This window comes from Triticum aestivum, chromosome 4A (genome assembly GCF_018294505.1).
Source record: "Triticum aestivum cultivar Chinese Spring chromosome 4A, IWGSC CS RefSeq v2.1, whole genome shotgun sequence".
In the NCBI taxonomy this organism is placed as follows: Eukaryota; Viridiplantae; Streptophyta; class Magnoliopsida; order Poales; family Poaceae; genus Triticum; species Triticum aestivum.
Genome location: NC_057803.1, coordinates 471,078,543 through 471,086,035, shown reverse-complemented (window position 1 = coordinate 471,086,035; position 7,493 = coordinate 471,078,543).

Sequence of the window (7,493 nt, the reverse complement as noted above, 5' to 3'; positions counted from 1 at the left end):
GCCTATATTTGGACATCGAAATAGTTTCGGTTGAAATAGGGATTTTACCAGAGTGCCAGGGGGGTTACCGGAACCCCCCGGGGGTTAATGGGCCTTGTTGGGCCCTAGTGGAGAGAGAGAGGGGCTGGCCAGGGCAGGCCGTGCGCGCCCCTCCCCTTGAGTCCGAATAGGACAAGGAAAGGGGTGGCGGTGCCCCCCTTGCCTTTCCCCCTCTCCCACTCCTTCCTTCCCCCTCCTAGTGGGACTAGGAAAGGGGAGTCCTACTCCCACTAGGAGGAGGACTCCTCCTCTTGGCGCGCCCTGCTAGGGCCGGCCGGCCTCCCCCCTTTCTCCTTTATATACGGGAGCAGGGGGCACCCCAAGACACACAAGTTGATCATTTGATCTTTTAGCCGTGTGCGGTGCCCCCCTCCACCATAATCCACCTCGGTCATATCGTAGCGGTGCTTAGGCGAAGCCCTGCGTCGGTAGCATCATCATCACCGTCATCACACCATCGTGCTGACGGAACTCTCCCTCAAAGCTCTGCTGGATCGGAGTTCGTGGGATGTCACCGAGCTGAACGTGTGCTGAACTTGGAGGTGTCGTACGTTCGGTACTTGGATCGGTCGTATTGTGAAGACGTATGACTACATCAACCGCGTTCTGATAACGCTTCCGCTTACGGTCTACGAGGGTACATGGACGACACTCTCCCCTCTCGTTGCTATGCATCACCATGATCTTGCGTGTACGTAGGAATTTTTTTTAAATTGCTGCATTCCCCAACAAGTTGATCCTTGATTTAATTGATCTCTGGCACAAGGACCCCAACACACCAATGCCTGACTTCAAGCTCACTCCTGGCCAAAGTCACATGCTGACCACCTTCATAGGCGAAGAAAAATGTAAATTTGAGAAGGCGAGGAAGCTCAAGAAGGCTCGGTACAAGAAAGAGCACTTTTTGAAGAAGAACGTTGTCAAAATGACAACTGATGAACTTGTGACTGTGCAAGCTAAGATCAAGGCACTCCGTGATGAATTTGACGTCTACCGTGCAGATTGGCTGGGAGCCAAAGTCAGATTCATCAACATGGCAGAGGGATTCACCTCCAATGTTGCAGCCCCAACGCAACATGAATCTCCTCAGGATGAAGCATCTGCCCAGCCAACTGAAGAACATGCCAGCACCGCTGATGAAAATCAGGCTACTGATGAAAATGAAAGTACCAGGGCTGATGAAGCTATTACAGCAGCTGATGAAATTGCCAGGGACCTCTAGTGTTGCGCCTGAAGAACAAGCCAGGCCAGCAGAAGCATCTGTCGCTGCACCTGAAGACACTGAACAAGCCAGGGCAACTACATCAGTTGCGCCTGAGGTAAATGAACCAACTTCCTCTGCTCCTCCTGCACCAACGCCAAGTCCTATTCTTCCTTCTGCATCAAAAGCGAAGAAAACCAAAGCTGCGGAGCGAGCAGCAGTGAAGAAAAGGAAAGCATCCACCGCCTCAGAGTCTTTAGCACAAAAGAAAGTGAAGACTTTGACGAGCTCTTTTGAAAATCCAATAGATGTTGTTCCAATCTCAAGCATGCCATCAAAGGATATCATTCCCTTTGGTGAGGATTATGAAATTCCTAGTAGATCAGATGAAGAAAATCCTTCTACTACTTCGTCAGAGCAGTTGGATGAGGAAATAGAAGTGGACGACATTGCGTCTACTCCATTGGTATCATCGCTCATGCCTCAGTTCATAGTTGAAGAGGCAGGCATCAAGGAAATTGATGAAGAAGATGAAGACGTGGACATTGGGTGCTCCACTCCTATTCTGAATGATGACTACTGGGAAAGTCATAACCCCAATTCACCACTATTCGCTCCTCTGCAACAAATTCCTCAGTCCCCGGTTCAGACTGAAGAAATTCATACAGGGTCTGATGAACCTCAAGCTTCACTACTCACCATTCATGAAGAAATTCCAGCCACTAGTGTTGATGCTCATGTTGTTGATGAAATGGAGACCCAGGGTGCAACTGAAGATATTGCTACTGAAGTTCCTCAGCCTGTGGCTCCTGAGACTGTGATTCCTGAGGCCGTGAAGACATTGACTGATACTCCTCAACCCAAGCTAAAGAATCCCTTCTCAAAGAAGCATAAGTTCAAAGATGATGACTTCTTTCATGAGCATGTATTCTTCACTGATTACACCCCTTATGACTCTGCTCGTCTTTGAAGCAAGCGTTTCTGGACAGCAAGTCAGATGAATTTCTATTCTTCTCTACTTTTTGACAAAGACAAGATCTTCAACCATGAGCATATTCCTCATGTTGATATGGAGTCATTGCCCTGCTTCACCCCAGTCCTCAGTGTTCTTCATGACGCTGGGCTGATCAACTTCTGCACCGACATCGTTGACTGGAATGAAGAGCTAATTCTTTAGTTCTACGCTACGTTGCACATCACCGGCAACGCTGAAGATGTGAACTCTTGGGTGTTGGACAGGATGACTGAGAACACTCACTTCAAAGCACCGGCCTCTGAATTACTTCATGCACTACCAGTCAGTCCTCCCCTTGAAGGTGTGTAGCTCATCTACCATGAACCAGAACTATATGATCATTACATGCAAGTGTTGATGAAGCCTCTGAAGCCTGGTCAATCCCCAAGAACCAAATTCCTCGTGAAGGAATTGCTCTATGTGCCAAGAACTATCTACAGAATATTGACCAAGACCCTCAGTCCAATCAAGGGCCACGACTCTAATGAAGAAGAGGTCGTTGGCATCATGAAGAATCTGCTTTTCAACATCATACATGGTGTGCCTCTCAACTACCATGATTTCTTCATGAGGACTTTGGCAAATGTCGCTCTATCGCCTTTTGAGTTGAATCCTTACGCTCCTTGGATTATGAGATTCCTTAGATCAAGGTCTTCAATCAACTACAAGGCTAATTTCCAAAATCATGTCACCTATTTCCCCCCATTGAAGTCTTCAAACAACCTATTTCCTCACCTGATGAGAAGGGCAAGGCTACTATTATTGATGAAGGAATTCGTCCACTGGATGGACAGTTTCACAAAGCTGCCTCGTATTCCACCAATGATGACTCTGCCACGCATGACTCTGCTATAAATGCTTCCAAGCAAAACCCTCAAGCCACTGCTCCCAGGGTGATGACTGATCGTGAGCTTCTCCTCAGTCTTCATCAGAAGGTTGATCGCAACCACAAGTGGGTCAAACATCAGTTTGGTGCTATTCTTCAGAACATGACAGCCACTCAAAACTCTGTGAAGAAGAACCACTATTATCTGCATGAAGTCTTTGACCGCACCTGGGCTATTCTGTCTAACCTCTATAGTACTGAAGATCTCAAGAAGATGGAATTTCAATAGGACTTTGACTGGGCACAGCCACCTTTGAAGAAATTCAAGAAGGTCAAAGTTCCTCAGCTTATGGCAAGCTCTTATTCTTCATCGCGCGAGACTGATGAAAATGAAGACTTGAACGACACTGCGGCAGGCCCTACATCAACAAATGACCCCAACAACGTTGGTGCTCCTCCATTGACTTCATGATGATATTCTTCAGGGGCGTTAGTCCTCATTTTTCGTCCCTTTTTGTCATTCAATGACAAAGGAGGAGCATGCAGTAGCCTTCCAGACGATGTCGGTTCTTTGCTTTCAGTTGCCCCGGCGCTGAGCCACCTCGCCGCAGCTTTTCCTTGATCGCGAGTAGGGCGGCGAGGACCATGAGATGTTCCTCTTCCTGGACGTCGTCATCCGCTTCCTCCTCTAGTAGCGCGGCGAGCGCCTCCTCGTCGTCTGAGTCCATCGCCCAGCAAACAAATCGCTAAACACCTGGCGGGCGTGGTGGGCGCACAACTGCCAGTATACTGCCCTACGCCGCCAGAGCGGCGGAAAACTCGCCCACGGTGGTGGAGAGGATGCCGCGGCGAAACCTTCTCTCTTTTCCGGCAGAGAATAGCCTATCTAGCGGTGCAGGGCGGTGGGCGGTGCCGGGATTGGTAGGGTGGTTGCTACGCGCGCGGGGGTGGGAGGCGAATCTGGACGATTGGCTTGACGTTTCCCTGACAGTGTGGCCCATGCATGTTTTCCCCTTGTGCCAGAGCCCCCGAGCGCCCCCGGTGTGTTGGGTTCGGCTTGCGATTGCTAGGCCCAAAAACGGGCCGAGCCAGCGAATTTCAATGTCTTGGGGGCGCGAGTGGGGGTTTTTTCGGCGCCGGCGCATAAAAAGGTGCCTGGGGGGCCTGTTAGGGCGCGGCTGGAGATGCTCTTAGTCTAATGTCTAGGCCAGTATCCGCCACAACTTCATTGAATATTGAATTATTAGGTAGAATATGTGTCTTGGCATTGTCTTGCTGGATAAAAATTGGTTGTCCAACACCATCTATAGTTCAGACTACTTGTATTGTTGGAATAACTTTTTCTGTAACATACACCCTCATCACTTCCCTATTCACTATGATGGACTTCTGTAAGTGCATCTAGTGCCCCTTAGTGATTTTGGTGTATTGAAGACATATAGGTTAAGGGACTAATGTGTTTGTGAATGTACATAGGTCTATAAGTCTATGAGGAGTTTGGTATTTACAGAGAAAGTCGACCCCTAAAAATGAATGTCTTAAACTGACGACTTTGGCTTTCTGAAGACTTTGAAAGTGAAGAAATTGGTGTGACCGTGAATACTTGATATTCATGCGAGGAATATGAAGCGTGAAGACTTTGTTTTCGTAGTTCCATTTTCTCTTTCTTGAGTCATAGGAAACACCGTACTGTTAAAAGGGGTCGATGAAAAACTAAGGAAAAGTTTCCAAGCGATGCTCATCTCAAAATCCTACACCTACCAATCCCTTCGAGTGAAGCCATTAGAAATCTCATACAGTTCTGTCAATTTCTTCAGTGACAGAGACGAAGTTCTTCTGGTCTCTGAGGAATTTTTTCTGACTGAGGAGTTAGGAATTCGCCAGTGCAGATTGCCTACAAGTGAGGAAAATGATAGCCCTGAGGAATTTGATAGTCAAATTTCCGACCATTGTTGTGTTATGCGCCAGCTGTCCCAAAATATCTACCCACCTAACAGTCATATCATTGAAGGGCATTTATGTCTTATCATGTCGGGATGCTCCCTAGGCCATAAATAGCTGCCCCCTACAACCACTAGCTAGTTGGCTGCTTCACGAGAAACTGACACTTGTCATTCAGAGCATCCCATCCTCCGAGGACTTTGAGCGAAAATCATCAAGTGAGGAAAAATCCAAAACCCCAAACCAAACACCTACCAACCCAAAGTGATTGAGCATCACTGAAGAGATTGTTCCTGTGTGGATCCGACGCTTGTTACCTTTGAAGACTGTGCATCTTCCAGACGGTTAGGCGTCAAGGTCTAGAGCATCCAAGAGGGAATTGTGGATCGCCGAGTGACCGAGTTTGTGAAGGTTTGTAAGTCACATGAAGACTTACCACGAGTGATTGGGCGAGGTCTATGTGACCTTAGCTCAGTGAGAATATGGTGAGGACTATGTGTCCGGGACTGTGTGTCCTCAGGTTTAAATACCTAGCCGCTCCAACCAGACGTACGACTGTCACAACAGTTGGAACTAGTCTACCAAATCATTGTCTTCACCAAGTTAACTAGTTCTATTTCCTCAACCCTTCCATTTTCACATTACTGTGTTGTGTACTTGATCGCAATTGTTTGAAGACTTTGACTGAAGACTTTCTCAATTTCCTCAGTTCAATTTCTTCAGTCAGCTTGTCTTCAGCCTGCCTATCTTGTGTTTACGCTTTCGTTACTCTGTCTTGTTTTCATTTCATCATGATGATTGTGCTTCTGTTTTGTTATGCCTACATCTGAGTACTTATTCCGCTGATAGTCGTTCGTGACTTAGGAATTTCCTCACTGTGAAATTCCTCAGTGACGAATTTGTAAAAATTGCCTATTCTCCCCCCTCTAGTCGACTTAACGCACTTTCGACTTCGTTTCCAAGGTCACACTTTCTCTATTCTCACTTATTAGAACTACTGCAATTTCTTTCACGAAAGGCCACACACCATTTTTCCATGAAAATGTCAAATCCTCTTCAGCCTGATACCTGGGTCTAGCAACACATGTGAGGAACATAACTTTTCCAATGGACTTATTGTTTTGAACAGTTCTCGGATGATCCTCTTCCTTAGGTAGCAAGTAGTAGTTCGTGTTTTTGTCATATTGTACCATTTTTGTCAATATGCACAATATTGTGCATACAGCTGAAGCTATGTCTTGCATCTACTACTGGTGTCTCATTCAACATAGAGATGCATAATTGCAATTTGTCACTCTTATGTTTTTCTTTTACTGCGGGCTTCAAGCAATTAGAATGCCTTCTTATCTTGCCAAGTTTGTATTTCTTTGTAGAGTGTTGTAGGGCTGACACCCAATGCCCTAGCAAGTGACCTCATAGTTGACCTTCTGTTTAAGGGAACTATGGGGATGAGGGATAGATAACTATCGATAATTTTTCTGCCACATCTTGGAAACAAGACCTAATACGAGAACACATGCAGGGGCCATATGTGGACGGATTCCTAAACATCCCCTGAGTTAGGAAGTCGGTTGATCAGTGGGCATGGCAAAATGAGAGAATTGGAATGTGTACAGTTTGTTCAGTTTATAGAATGCTCGTTGAGACCAAAGCGAGAAGGGAGGACTGGCTGAAACAGAGACTGGCACCATCAAATACAGCTATAGTTAAGAAGGAAGAGACTGATATATGGAAAATCAACGTCCCGAGTGTCGATGTCAAAACCGTCCGATCTCGGGTAGGGGGTCCCGAACTATGCGTGTAACGCCCGGATAATCATGCTACAGTAAAACTCTCCTAATGATGCCATGTCATCTGCGATTACTATTACTAATCTCGGATTAATTCGAAACCGCGTCAAATTCAAATTCAAATTAATGTCAAACGGCAAAAGTTTCAAAAATATTAAACAAAAATGTTCGGTGGGTGCCAAATATTGCAATGGAAATTATGGTGAATTAAACACATTTTTATAAAATGCATAAATACTTTAAATTGAATTTAAACAGAAAAGAAATAACAAAGAAAATACAAAAGGAAAAAGCAAACAAAAAAAAAAAGGAAACCCCCCTGGGCCGTGGCCCAACTGGGCCAAACCCCCTAGGCCCAGCCGGCCGGCCCACCCCGCGCTCCTTAACCCCCCACTCCTCACCCGGTCCATCCACCGACACCCACACCCTCCTCGAAAATATCTCGACCCCTCCCCTCTCTCCCCCGATTGGATCGGGATCGAGAGGAGGAGGACCCCGACGCTGCGCCCCGTCGCCGTCCGTCGCCGCCAGGACCGCGCCGCCCGGGCTCGCCCCCCACGCCAGGACGCCGCCACCTCGCCGTCCTTCCTCCACTCCGTCGCTCGTCCCCGTCGGCCTCCCCAAACTTCCCCGAGCCCGCTGCCCGTTCCCTACTCCCCCTTGTGAGCACCTCCCCTCCTC